This window comes from Chiloscyllium plagiosum, unplaced genomic scaffold (assembly GCF_037043375.1).
Source record: "Chiloscyllium plagiosum isolate Xiang-an unplaced genomic scaffold, Cpla_swu_hap1 HiC_scaffold_35, whole genome shotgun sequence".
NCBI lineage: Eukaryota > Metazoa > Chordata > Chondrichthyes > Orectolobiformes > Hemiscylliidae > Chiloscyllium > Chiloscyllium plagiosum.
Window position 1 is genome coordinate 38476557 of NW_028270173.1, and position 15506 is coordinate 38492062.

Below are 15506 nucleotides of genomic sequence, written 5' to 3' on the forward strand. Positions count from 1 at the left end.
TTTCTAGGCAAAGAGCAAGACCATTCTTCATAGTGAAGCATTCTGGGAGACTGAGCAATAGAGTGAGGGACTGCAGGACAGAGAAGTGCTTAAAGAACGTGCGAGAGAGAGAGAGAGAGAAGCAGAATGGAAGTGAGAGGCAAGGAGTAGAGAGGGTGATAACCAGAGTTCAGGTGAGAGAGTGAGTGACGAAGGAAGGATAAAAGAGATTGGCAAAGAGACAAAGGTAGAGAGAGAAAGACCTAGAGGGAGTTAGATTGAGCAACACAGAAAAGAGACATATTGATGCAGATAGACAGTGAAGAAGGTCATCTAAGAGCACAAAGAGATCTTAATCAATTGGGTCAATGGGCTGAAGATTGGCAGATGGAGTTTAATGTGAATAAATGCAAGTTATTGTACTTTGATAAAACAAACAAAGGCAAGACATGCACAATTGATGGTAGAGCCCTGGGTAGTGATGTAGGACAGAGAAACCTAGGGGTTCAGGTACATAAGTCTTTGAAGTTTGCGTCACATATAGACAGGGAATTTAAGAAGGCATTTAGCATGTTTGCCTTGGTAGCTCAGACCTTGGAGTGTCGGGGTTGGGACGTCGCGTTGAGGTTGTACAGGACATTGGTGAGGCCTGGTCTGGAGGACTGTGTCCCGTTCTGGTCGCCCTGCTATAAGGAAAGACACTTTTAAGCTGAAGAGGGTTCAGAAGAGCTTTCCCAGGGTGTTGCCAGGAATGGAGGGTTTGCGTTATTAGGACAGGCCGGATAGGCTGGGAATGTTTTCACTGCAGCACAGAAGGCTGAGGGATGACCTTCCAGAGGTTTATAAAATCATGAGGGTATAGATAAGGTGAACGTCAGATAGCTTTTCCCTAGGGTTGGGGATTTCAAGACTAGGGGACATGTTTTTTTAAGGATAAAGATTTTTAAAAAGACACGAGGGGCAATATTTTTATACGGAGAGTGGTTTATGCGTGGAATGGCGTTTAAAAGACATTTGGATACGGACAGGAATAGGAAAGGTTTGGAGGGATATGGGCCAGGAGCAGGCAGGAGGGACGAGGTTAGTCAGGGAACATAAGTCAGCTTGGAATGAAGGGTCTGTTTCCATGCTGGGTGACTCTGTGAGACAGTCAGGCAGTCAGAAAAAAATGACAGATCCAAAGCCATGGAGAAACAGGACAGTGGGGCAGGAGGACGGAGCACGCGATTTGAGTGAGAGCATTGATCAAGAAAAGAATAGAGTGGCATTGGGATAGACAGAGGTCAGGACAGACTGAGAGAGGGAGAGAGAGAGAGAGAGAGACATAGAGATTGAAGGAGAGCAAGAGAATAAGAGACAGGGAGCAGTAGCAGAAATCAGAGTGAGGGAGAGGCTGAGAGAAAGAGTGAGACAAGGAGAGAAAAGAAAGACAGTGGCAGACACAAAGAGAGTCAGAGACAGAGAGAGTATTTGCAGCACTAAGAGTGACAGTGAGAGAAAGGTCAACAGCGGGAGAGACTGAGAGCAAGGGAAGTGGGGGAGAATGATACACAGATCCAGACAATAATTAACAGACACGGTGGAGCAGTCTGGAGGATCAGGATGTATTGCTGGGCAGGTTTCTCAAAACCTCTGCAGCCTCCCCTGAGGAGTCCCTGGGTGAGGCAGACAGCTGCGTACAGTAGCAGGAATCTCAATGATACCTCCATGTGTCACGGAACTGCCATTAGCTCCTAATAGGATTCAGATGTCCTCATTGCAGGCCGGCACGCTGAGGCGGAGAGCAGCCGATGGGAATAACAGCTCTCTTCACCTCCCCCCCCCAACCCGCAAACACACTATGCGTAAACTCGGCCTGTTTGCTCAGCTCCCTCAGTCAGACCCAAGACTGAAAGCAGCATTGAGATAGCGCCCCATCACCAGCTCCAGGAGAGATGTCCCCGGGGGAGCTCTGCAGCTCGCTGTTCATTCGTTACATGAGACTCTGCAGCCGGTTTTACAAGGCGCCCCGCGTAGCAGATCGACAGCCAATGGCAGCAGACGTCTTTGAGCACAGCACGATCCCACACCGGTCTGCACAGGCGATAGCGCACGCTGTTTCGATTCCAGTCGGTTTTGCTTCACCGAGTGCAGTCAGGACTGACGGAGTACCTCCCTCAGCCCTATCTCTGACAGCCGCTCCAGTATCTGAAACCTAAAAACGGGGTGTGGGGAGGGTGGGGGGGCGGTCAGCTCTCTGCCCAACCAGCTGACAGCACGGACCAGACTGACCATCTCGACAATGTTTCCAATCGCAGCTGTATTTTCTACTGGGGGGTGGGGCGGGGGGGGGGGGGGGGGGGGGGGGGGGGGGGGGTGGGGGGTGGGGGGGGGTGCTGGGTTCAGTCTGCTGACCTGAAATCGCAAACGGCAAAGGTACATTTACCTAGCACCTGTAACTCACTATCCCAAGATGCTTGGCAGGAGCGTGACAAAGCAAAAACATGACACAGAAAGGCATGTGACCACCCCCCACACCCCCCCCCCCATACACAACCGGGCCAAAGGTCTCATTTGGACTGCACGTGTTAAACAAGGAGGGAATCCCAGAGTTGTGGAGATATACAGAGCACGGAAACAGGCCCTTCAGTCCGACTTGTCCGTGCCGACCAGATATCCCAACCCAATCTAGTCCCACCTGCCATCACCCGGCCCATATCCCTCCAAACCCTTCCTATTCATATACCCATCCAAATGCCTCTTAAATGTTGCAATTGTACCAGCCTCCACCACATCCTCTGGCAACTCACTCCATACACGTACCACCCTCTGCGTGAAACAGTCACCCCTCGGGTCCCTTTTAAATCTTTCCCCTCTCATCTTAACCGCAGGCAGATGGAAGGCAGAGAGAACATTTTTTTTTTAATTCAGTCATGGGGTGAGCTCATTGATGGCTGTGCCAGTATTTATTGCCCATCCCTAATTACCCAGAGGGCAGTTAGGAGTCAACCCCATCAGTGTGGGTCTGGAGTCACGTGTAGGCCAGACCAGATAGGATAGCTGTTTCCTTCCCGAAAGGTCTGGGTGGGTTTTTTACAACATTCGATAGTGCTCTCAGCGTCGCCGTTAGACTCTTAATTCCAGGTTTTTAAAATCGATATTGGAGTATTAGAGGAGCTCAGAGCAGGTGGTTGGGAAGTTGCAGAGACAGCAAGCAAGGCAAAGCCAGGGAAGGTTTGGACGCGGGTTTGACTAGGAAGCCCTTGCCAGACTGGGAGCCAGCAGTCGGTCAGGGGGCACACGGGCTAACCAGGGGATGAGTCCGAGCTCGGCTTAGACATTAAACCCGTGATTTTCTCTCTCCACTGACGCTGACAGAGTTCCTCCAAGGACTCCTCAAAGTCTCCATTTAGAAAATGCCAACAGCTAAACAAAAACAGGTCACCTGCCCAACAGCCTGGACCCTGTGATCTCTCAAGATCATCAAAGCCCTCCCAGCCCCACCCCAGACAGTCTCTGCATTTCCCCAACAAGAAAGACAGACATGTGCCCTATCCCTTCACAGCATCAGACAGCACACCAACAGGCCATTCGGTCCATTGTGTCTTGCTGGCTGTTTGAAAAAGCACCTTCGCTTTCACCCATTGCCTAATAAATTAGTTCCTTCGGGCAATTATTCAATTCCTTTATAAAACTATACTCTCCTCATCACCCTCTCTGGGCTGCTGTGACAATTAGCTGCAAACAGTACCCATCCCTCCCCAGATGGAATCTGTGTTGGCATATTGAGGGAAAGTCAAACTGGTGACCTTCTTTGAACCCCTTTCCAACCAGCAAAACTTTACCTACCCCCCTTCCCCCTACTCCCACACCCCCCCCCACCCCCACCTACCCAACATCCCCCAAGGGTAGAGCAGCATGAAGCAAATAAGGTCTCATGCCCTATTACCCCAACATGACCTCTAACCTTCAGCCTGGCCTCTTATCCTAGCATGACTGGTAATCTTTAACCTAACCTCTTACTCCAGCATTACCAGTAATCATTAACCTAACCTGTTACCCCAGGGCAGACTGTACTCTTTAACCTAACCTGTTACCCCAGGGCGGACTGTACTGTTTAACCTAACCTGTTACCCCAGGGCGGACTGTACTGTTTAACCTAACCTGTTACCCCAGGGCAGACTGTACTGTTTAACCTAACCTGTTACCCAAGGGCAGACTGTACTGTTTAACCTAACCTGTTACCCCACGGCGGACTGTACTGTTTAACCTAACCTGTTACCCCAGGGCAGACTGTACTGTTTAACCTAACCTGTTACCCCAGGACGGACTGTACTCTTTAACCTAACCTGTTACCCCAGGGCGGACTGTACTGTTTAACCTAACCTGTTACCCCAGTGCGGACTGTACTGTTTAACCTAACCTGTTACCCCAGGGCAGACTGTACTGTTTAACCTAACTGTTACCCAAGGGCAGACTGTACTGTTTAACCTAACCTGTTACCCCAGGGCGGACTGTACTGTTTAACCTAACCTGTTACTCCAGTGCGGACTGTACTCTTTAACCTAACCTGTTACCCCAGGGCGGACTGTACTCTTTAACCTAACCTGTTACCCCAGGGCGGACTGTACTGTTTAACCTAACCTGTTACCCCAGGGCGGACTGTACTGTTTAACCTAACCTGTTACCCCAGGGCGGACTGTACTGTTTAACCTAACCTGTTACCCCAGGGCAGACTGTACTGTTTAACCTAACCTGTTACCCCAGGGCGGACTGTACTGTTTAACCTAACCTGTTACCCCAGGGCAGACTGTACTCTTTAACCTAACCTGTTACCCCAGTGCGGACTATACTGTTTAACCTAACCTGTTACCCCAGGGCGGACTGTACTGTTTAACCTAACCTGTTACCCCAGGTTGGACTGTACTCTTTAACCTAACCTGTTACCCCAGGGCGGACTGTACTGTTTAACCTAACCTGTTACCCCAGGTTGGACTGTACTGTTTAACCTAACCTGTTACCCCAGGGCGGACTGTACTGTTTAACCTAACCTGTTACCCCAGGTTGGACTGTACTGTTTAACCTAACCTGTTACCCCAGGGCAGACTGTACAGTTTAACCTAACCTGTTACCCAAGGGCAGACTGTACTCTTTAACCTAACCTGTTACCCCAGTGCGGACTGTACTCTTTAACCTAACCTGTTACCCCAGGACGGACTGTACTGTTTAACCTAACCTGTTACCCCAGGGCAGACTGTACTCTTTAACCTAACCTGTTACCCCAGGGCGGACTGTACTCTTTAACCTAACCTGTTACTCCAGGACGGACTGTACTGTTTAACCTAACCTGTTACCCCAGGGCAGACTGTACTCTTTAACCTAACCTGTTACCCAAGGGCAGACTGTACTCTTTAACCTAAACTATTACCCCAGGGCAGACTGTACTGTTTAACCTAACCTGTTACCCCAGTGCGGACTGTACTGTTTAACCTAACCTGTTACCCCAGGGCGGACTGTACTGTTTAACCTAACCTGTTACCCCAGGGCGGACTGTACTGTTTAACCTAAACTATTACCCCAGGGCAGACTGTACTGTTTAACCTAACCTGTTACCCCAGTGCGGACTGTACTGTTTAACCTAACCTGTTACCCCAGTGCGGACTGTACTCTTTAACCTAACCTGTTACATCAGGGTGGACTGTACTGTTTAACCTAACCTGTTACCCCAGGACGGACTGTACTGTTTAACCTAACCTGTAACACAAGGGCAGGCTGTACTGTTTAACCTAACCTGTTACCCCAGGGCGGACTGTACTGTTTAACCTAACCTGTTACCCCAGGGCGGACTGTACTGTTTAACCTAACCTGTTACCCCAGGTCGGACTGTACTGTTTAACCTAACCTGTTACATCAGGGTGGACTGTACTGTTTAACCTAACCTGTTACCCCAGGTCGGACTGCACTGTTTAACCTAACCTGTTACCCCAGGTCGGACAGTAATGTTTAACCTAACCTGTAACACAAGGGCAGACTGTACTGTTTAACCTAACCTGTTACCACAGGACGGACTGTACTGTTTAACCTAACCTGTTACCCCAGGGCGGACTGTACTGTTTAACCTAACCTGTTACCCCAGGTCAGACTGTACTGTTTAACCTAACCTGTAACACAAGGGAGGACTGTACTGTTTAACCTAACCTGTTACCCCAGGGCGGACTGTACTGTTTAACCTAACCTGTTACATCAGGGTGGACTGTACTGTTTAACCTAACCTGTTACCCCAGGTCGGACTGTACTGTTTAACCTAACCTGTTACCCCAGGTCGGACTGTACTGTTTAACGTAACCTGTTACATCAGGGTGGACTGTACTGTTTAACCTAACCTGTTACCCCAGGTTGGACTGTACTGTTTAACCTAACCTGTAACACAAGGGCGGACTGTACTGTTTAACCTAACCTGTTACCCCAGGGCGGACTGTACTGTTTAACCTAACCTGTTACATCAGGGTGGACTGTACTGTTTAACCTAACCTGTTACCCCAGGTCGGACTGTACTCTTTAACCTAACCTGTAACACAAGGGGGGACTGTACTGTTTAACCTAACCTGTTAACCCAGGGCACACTGTACTGTTTAACCTAACCTGTTACATCAGGGTGGACTGTACTGTTTAACCTAACCTGTTACCCCAGGTCGGACTGTACTGTTTAACCTAACCTGTTACCCCAGGGCGGACTGTACTGTTTAACCTAACCTGTTACCCCAGGTCAGACTGTACTGTTTAACCTAACCTGTAACACAAGGGCGGACTATACTGTTTAACCTAACCTGTTACCCCAGGGCAGACTGTACTGTTTAACCTAACCTGTTACTCAATGGCAGACTGTGCTGTTTAACCTAACCTGTTACCTCATGGCGGACTGTACTCTTTAACCTAACCTGTTACCCCAGTGCGGACTATACTGTTTAACCTAACCTGTTACCCCACGGCGGACTGTACTGTTTAACCTAACCTGTTACCCCAGGGCAGACTGTACTGTTTAACCTAACCTGTTACTCCAGCATGACCTTTAATCTTTAACCTAACCTCTTACCCCACCCTGACCTCTTACCCCAGCATGACCTGTCTGGCTAAAGATTACAGGTCATGTTGTGGTACGAGATCAGATTCAAGGTTAGATGTCATGCTGGGGTAAGAGGTCAGGCTAAAGGTTACAAGTCAGGTTGGGGTAACAGGTCAGGCTGAAGATTACAGGTCGGGCTGGGGTAAGAGGTCAGGCTGAAGGTTACAGGTCAGGTTGGGATAAGAGGTCAGGCTGAAGGTTACAGGTCAGGCTGGGGTAAGAGGTCAGGCTGAAGGTTACAGGTCAGGCTGGGGTAAGAGGTCAGGCTGAAGGCTACAGGTCAGGCTGGGGTAAGAGGTCAGGCTGAAGGTTACAGGTCAGGCTGGGGTAAGAAGTCAGGCTGAAGGTTACAGGTCAGGCTAGGGTAAGAAGTCAGGCTGAAGGTTACAGGTCAGGCTAGGGTAAGAAGTCAGGCTGAAGGTTACAGGTCAGGCTGGGGTAAGAAGTCAGGCTGAAGGTTACAGGTCAGGCTGGGGTAAGAAGTCAGGCTGAAGGTTACAGGTCAGGCTGGGGTAAAAGGTCAGGCTGAAGGTTACAGGTCAGGCTAGGGTAAGAAGTCAGGCTGAAGGTTACAGGTCAGGCTGGGGTAAGAGGTCAGGCTGAAGGTTACAGGTCAGGCTGGGGTAAGAAGTCAGGCTGAAGGTGAGAGTCCCAGTGGCAGGCTGATGCTGGGAAGGCAGGCCAAGGGTAGGTAATAGGTTATGTTAAAGATAGAAGATCACATCAAGACCAGGGGTCAGGTTGGAACTGATGGCTCACATTGGAAGCTCTGCGTGGATTGGTGGGCTGTGGTTAAAGCTAGTTTGGGATGGGTTTGGGAGGCTATTGAGAAGGGTAGATGATGTGAGGCAGTGTGTATCTAGACGCCCTTAAAGGGACAAGACCGGCAAACAAAGTGCTGCAGGAAACACATGGAATATTTTCCTAAATGAGGCACAGAATAGCAACGTATGAACTGGTTAAGACACTGGTTAGGCACCGGCTGGGGTTTGGTTTACAATTCAGGCCAGGAAGGACAATCATTGGAGAACACAGAGGGGGGATTACAAGAATTTTGCCAGGATTTGAAAATCGCAGCTATGAGGAAAGACTGGACGGGCCGGGTCAAACAGAGGGGGGGAGGCCGAGGGGTAATTTGTTTGTGGTGTACAAAATGGTGAGGGGCTTGGACGGACGACAGGGAGAGGGCCCGTTTTTGCTAGGGGAGGGAGGGGGGGGGGGGAGTTAATGCGAAGGAGGCCCAGATGGACGGTGGAAGGAACGGAAGGAGCATGAGGAGAAACGTCTTCGCCCGGCAGTGGTGTTCAGCAAGGACTGCACTACCCAGTTTCGTGGTCAAGTCAGAACTCATCAGCAGCGGAGCCTGGGTGCGCCCATGCGGGACTATAAGCTCCAGGGTGCATTCACAACGGGCAGCTCGTTCATCTGTCTGTCTATCGGCGAACACACAACAGCCTGAATGATCTTTCCAAGTGGAGTACTGGAATGGGTGGCTGGCCTTACGAGACAGGCTGGGCCTGGTGTAGAGTCATAGAGGTCTACAGCATGGAAACAGGCCCTTCAGCCCATCCCTCCACACCTATCCCATCCATGCACCTGTCCAAATGTTTCTGAGATATCAGAATTGTATTCGCCTCCACCACTACCTCTGGCTGTCCGTTCCAGACCCTCACCAGCCTCTGTGTGAGAAAAACCGCCCTTTCCTGACTCTTTTGTGTCAATCCCCTCTCACCTTAAACCTATGCCCACTAGGTTTCGATTCCCCTACCCCTGGGGATAAGCTGTTGGCTACCTATCTTATCCACGCCCCTCATGATTTCACAGACCGCTGTAAGGTCACCACTCAGTCTCCTACGCTCCAGGGAAACAATGTACCAGCTGATCCAACCTCTCTTTACAACCCAAACCTTCCAATCTGGGTAGCATCCTAGTAAATCTTCTCTGCACTCTTTCTTGTTTCATAGTATCATTTCTGCAGTAGGGCGACCAGAACTGCACACAGTGCTCCAAATGTGGCCTCTCCAGCGTCTTGCGCAGATGCAACAAGACAACCCAACTCCTCTCCTCAATGCTCTGACTGATGAAAGCAGATGGTCAAGGTCCTCAGGTTTTACAGGACATTGGTGAGGCCTGTCTACCTGTGACTCCACTTTCAAGGAGCTATGAACCTGTACTCCTCGATCTCTTTGTTCAATACACACTCCCCAGGGCCATTCCTCAGGACAGTGGAGGAGTCAGGGTGGCTTCATTAAAATATTTAAGGCCCAGCATCTTACAGTCACATAGCACGGGGACTAGTCCACACCGACCATGTTCCCAAACTATGCTCCTGGCCCATATCCCTCCAAACCTTTCCAATACATGGACTTATCCAAGTGCCTTTTAAATGTTGTCATTGTATCTGCACCCATCACTTCCTCTGGCAGTTCATAACCACACACCAACCACCAAAAAGATTGCCCCCATGTCCATTCTAAAACCTTATCGTCTCTCCTTCGAAACATACCTCGCCCCGCCCCCAAACCAGATTTGAACTCCCTCAGCCGAAGGAAAAGACCCGTGCTATTTACCTTATATCTTTATCTATTTACCTTATATACAGCCTTCACGATTTTATAAACCTCTCTGAGGTCGCCGCTCAACCTCTTACATTCCAGTGAAAAATGTCGCAGTCTTTCCAGTCTGTTTTAATATCACAAACCCCTCCCTCCAGGTAAATCTTTTCCAAACCCTCTCCAGTTCAATAATACCCTTCTGGTAACAGAGCAGCCAGAGCTATACACAGTACTCCAGATTAGGCCTCACCCGTGTCCTGTAAAACCTCAGAGATCTTGACCATCTGGATGGGTATATGAATAGGAAGGATTTGGAGGGATATGGGCCGGGCGCTGGCAGGTAGGACTAGATTGGGTTGGGATATCTGGTTGGCATGGACGGGTTGAACCGAAGGGTCTGTTTCCATGCTGTACATCTCTCTGACTCTATGACCAGATGAATGTTGAAAGATCTTATGGGACAATCGAGACCTGAGGGTCCCAGTTTGAAAATAAGGGAGTGCCCATTTAAGACAGAGATGAGGGAACATTTTTCTTCTGTGTCAAAGAGCTTGGAAATGCTTTCCTCAAAAGGAAGCTGAATCTTTCAATATTTTGAACGCACTGTGGCTCAGTGGTTAGCACTGCTGCCTCAGGGACCCAGATTCAATCCCACCCTCAGGCGACTGTCTGTGTGGGGTTTGCATGTTCTGCCCGTGTCTGTGTGGGTTTCCTCTGGGTGCTCCGGCTTCCTCCCACAGTCCAAAGATATGCAGGTCAGGGTGGATTGACAATGGGAAATGCAAGGGTACAGGGATGGGGTGGGTCTGGATGGGACGGTATGGGATGGGCGGAATGGCCTGCTTCCACACTGTAGGGGGTTCGATGACACTAGCGCAATCTCCGTGCCCTCATCCCTCTTCCACACACGTGGCCCAGAGTAGGGCAGACAGAGTAGAGCAGAGGGAGACATAGAGTGGTGTATTTGTATACTGGGGGGGGTTGGAGAGGGAAAGGCACAGGGAGGTTGAGATGTGAAGTCTGGTTTGTCTATGACCACTGCACCTAACAAACTCTTCCCCCCACCTCACCCCCACACCCCCACCTCTCTCCAATTTGGGAGATTTCTGGCAACTTGGCCACACCTGGCACCCTGTAACCGCCAAAGATCCACAAACAGGGCGGAAAAGGCTATCACACAGCCACCTCAAATCACAGGCCTGGGCCTAAATTAAACGCTCCGGGTTGCTTCAGGCTTGGGCCTGACCCAGGCCACTGAGGGCGTGGTTAAGCCAAAACTGGGATTGTGGGATCCCGCACTTCACTGCTGCTTGTAATTTAGCCTCCCTGAGCTATAATCTGGCAGCAATTTAAATGTGGTTAGACGGTCATTTACAGATATATATAACACACACAGAGGAACCTCGATTATCTGAAGGGCACGGGCGGGAAGTATTTTGCTCGGTTAATCGAATGCCGGATAACGTAGTTTAGCCGAGCATCAGGACCTTGCGATCTTGCCGGATAATCCGATATTTGGATAACCGAATGCCAGATGATCGAGGTTCCTCTGTGTACGTATTTACACGTGTGCGTCTGAGTGTGTCATTCCTATAGCTCAACAGGTGTTATCCCTGTCTTGGAACCATGAGCTCTGGGGTCCATAAATCCCTGAGGCATGAAAGGCCTGATTGTTAAATCTATCCGATACCAAGCGTGCGCCAGTTAGGTGACTTGGCCATGCAAAATTGGCCATTGGGTTCAGGGATGTGTAGGTTAGGTACATTTGTCAGGAGTAAATAGGTTTGGGGTATGGGTTACACTTTGGAGGGTCGGTGTGGACTTGTCGGGCCTAATGGCCTGTTTCTACACTGCAGGGATTCTGGGTGGCTGTTGAGTGAGGGCCCCTCAACGTGTTAGCCTCTATCTGGAGGTGAGCATCCTGCCTGAGAGGACTGTGCCTGCCTTGCCTAACGGGTCAGGCGGACATGTTGGGGGGTGTCAAAGGTCATGAGGTTTCCAAAGAGGCCAGTTGGTGCCGTCTGCGTTGTAATTTTTTATGTGGGAGCGGCTGGTGGGCCAGCAGTTACTGCCCGTCCCTCATTGCCCAGGGGGTGGTTAAGAGTCAACCACATCACATGTAGGCTAGACCAGGTGGGGACGGCAGATTTCCTTCCCTGAGGGACATTAGTGAAAGCAAAGGGTTTAGACCAGCGTCGACAATCGTTGCACGGCAACTGTTGCATGAACCTAATGTTCGATTCCAAAGTTCAGGCGAAAGTGGGTACTGCAGATGCTGGAGATCAGAGTCAAGATTAGAGTGGTGCTGGAAAAGCACAGCAGGTCAGGCAGCATCCCAGGAGCATTCCTGATGAAGGGCTTTTGCCCGAAATGTCGCTTTTCCTGCCCCTCGGATGCTGCCTCACCTGCTGTGCTTTTCCAGCACCACTCTAATCTTGACTCTAATTTTGACTTCAAAATTCAGGGTCAGGCTCAAATTTCAACCCCCTTTCCCCACCCCGGATGTGCTTTACCGTGGTCTTTTCACGGTAAAGGTGAACTCACCATTGTATAGAGCTGAAAATGTGTTGCTGGAAAAGCGCAGCAGGTCAGGCAGCATCCCAGGAGCAGGAGAATCGACGTTTCGGGCATGAGCCCTTCTTCTCCTGCTCCTTGGATGCTGCCTGACCTGCTGCGCTTTTCCAGCAACACATTTTCAGCTCTGATCTCCTCACTTTCTCCTCACCATTATATCGGGCTGCTTCTCTCATTGGGCGGAGACGGTAGTGGCTTAAGCTGAGGGTCACCAGGCGAGGGGCGAGGTTGAGAAGGAAGGTCTTTCGTGGTGACCTCAGCCAGTGCGGGAATTGAAGCCGCGCTGTCGGTGTTACCCCTGCACCGCAAACCTGCCATCCAGGCTTACCAGACGCCATCACCGTGCCTGGGACTAGCTTTCCATTTCAGAGCGTCCATCTGAACTGTAGATTTCAACCGTGGCAGGGTTTGAACCCATGTCCCCACAACATTCACCTGGCCTTCTGGCTTACCCGCCCAGCACCTCAATGAGTGCTCCCTCCGGTCATGGGTTGACAACGTTGTAATCCACAGGGAGGCGCTATTGGCCATTCCCCAGTCCAAATCCAAGCCTTCCTTAGGTGTTGGCCTTTGCGAGGGGGAGAGTCAGTGTGCCCTTCCCTGTTCAACAGTACAGCCGGACTCAGTCAGGAAAGGGTTAAACCGGGGTGGGGGAGGGAGAGCTCGCTTCAGCGAGAGTTCGGGAGGGGGAGTGGTGACCCAGTCGAGCTGTTTAAAGTGGTTTACAGAATGCGAATTCGGGCAGTAGGTGAAAGACTGTCTCCCTGCTGTGCAAGAATTCAGAACAATGCTGAACTTAAAGAGCTGGCATTGTCTGGTGGTGTAATCAGTGAGGAAGTCATAAAGATGTACAGCACAGAAACAGACCCTTCAGTCCAACTCGTCCATACTGATCAGATTTCCTAAACTAATCCAGTCTCATTTGCCAGTACTTGGCCCACATCCCTCTAAACCCTTCCTATTCATAATGCCTTTTAAGTATAATTGTACCAGCCTCCACCACTTCCTCTGGCAGCTCATTCCTCACACACACACACACACACACCACCCTCTGTTTGAAAAAGTTACCCCTTAGGTCCCTTTTTAAATCTTTCTCCTCTCACTCTCAACCTGTCCCGTCTAGATTTGCCCCTCATGATTTTATAAACCTCTATGGGGTCACTCCCTCAGCCTCCGACGCTCCTGGGAGAACAACCCTAGCCTGTTCAGCCTCTCCCGGTAGCTCAAACCCTCCAACCCTGGCAACCTCCTTGTCAATCTTTTCAGAACCCAAGCTCAGATGATTGGCGTCGAGGGAGGGGACAGGGAGATAAGAGAGATCAATGGACTTACCGCAGCCATTATATAGTGGAATGGAATGGCTGGGGTGGGAATGAATGGCCTCCTCTAAGTCAGATTGCTCCACATACCAGCCAGGCCTCACTAGGTAGCGGTCTTGTCTCTGAGCTAGTAAATCAAGTGACACCCCCCCCCCAACCACCCCTCCTCGTGCCCCCTGCAAGACACCTGGGTAAAGAGCAACGGTTGACAATGTAAGGTCCACCTCTCAGATGTGATTCGGAGATGCCAGTGTTGGACGGGGGTGGACCAAGTTAAAAATCACACAACACCAGGTTATAGTGCAACAGGTTTAATTGGAAACACTAGCTTTCGGAGCGTCGCTCCTTCATCAGGAAAGCCAGTGCTTCCAAATAAACCTTTTGGACTATAACCTGGTGTTGTCTGATTTTTACCTCTGTACATCTCTCAGATGAGATGCTAAATTTGGGGGTGGGTCTATCTACCCTCACACCTACTAGGGGCAACGTTTTGAAAAGAGGGCAGTTCTCGATTCCCGAGGCAAAAGTGAGGACTGCAGATGCTGGAGATTAGGGTCAAGATCAGAGTGGTGCTGGAAAAGCACAGCAGGTCAGGCAGCATCCGAGCAGCAGGAAAAATCGACGTTTCGGGCAAAAGCACTTCCTCGTTCCTGGTGAAGGGCACCTGCCTGAAACGTCGATTTTCCTGCTCCTCGGATGCTGCCTGACCTGCTGTGCTTTTCCAGCACCACACTAATCTTGACTCTAGTTCTCGAATCCCACCCACCCCAGACAGTATGCCGACTGAATAATCTTCCTGCAGACAGTATCACTGTAATCCAGATGGTTTGGTCATGAGGCCTGTTGTCTGCGGGAGCCTGCTATGAGCAAAATGGCCGCTCGGTCTTCTGTATACAGGGCCAGAAAAGATTAAACACACCCTACAGGTCAGAGGACATCTCTGGGTGAGAGAGCGAAAGAGATTTAATGTGAGGGAATGGGTGTAAGGTGAGAGGGGAAAAATTTAAAAGGGACCTGAGGGGTAACTTTTCTCACACAGAGGGTGGGAATAAGATGCCAGAGGAAGTGGTGGAGGCTGGTACAATGATGACATTTAAAAGGCATCTGGGTGGGTATATGAATAGGAAGGGTTTGGAGGGATATGGGCCGGGGGCTGGCAATTGGGGGGAAGGTTGGTTTAAGGACGAGTTGGGCCGAAGGGTCTGTTTCTGTGCTGGACAACAACAGGCAGGTAACCAGGCCGGTGCCCAGGCGGTGGGGGCTTCTGAAGAGACAGTGGGAAGGGTCTCAGCCACAACACCGTCTCCCCCCAGTCGCCCCCGGCAACCCCCTTGAGAGGGCTCTCCACACATTTTGAGGCAATAAGGCGGGGTTGGGGAATAACGATGGACTGTGCCCCTCCCAGGTTCAGGCACAGAGACGGATTGTATATCCACGGTGAGGAGCTGGCTGAGGGGCAACTTGACAGAGGTTCCCAACACCCGTGTGTTCACAGCAAGGGACGGGGGTTGGGGGCAGTGGAGGTGGTGGTGGATGACCGTCACCACGGGGTGGAAAGATCCGGAAACAGGAGTACACGTGGCTTGAGCCTATTGCCAAGAGAGGCAAACGGGCGTGCGCAGAGGAATGGTCCGGCACACAGCGGGCGCTTGGAATTCTGGGACGCGCTACCCGAGGAGGGGGCAGGTTCAGTCAAGGTGTTGGAGAGAGAGGGGAGGGAGAGAAGTGGAGGGCGGCTTAGGGGCAGAAAGTGGAATGCAGGCACGTCAGCCTTCGGGGGAATGGCCTCTTTCTGTGACGCAATCCCATGATTCAGTTCAGTGGTTGTGACCCTTGTCGTTTAGTTGACTGCTTCTGGCCGCCATTCATTCCCGAGGAGGTGTTTCCATGGCGATGGGGGTTGGGGGAGGTAGCGGTGAGGGGGAGGAGAGTCCATTTCCAACGTGACACGCTTTTCCATGGACCATACTTCAAGGA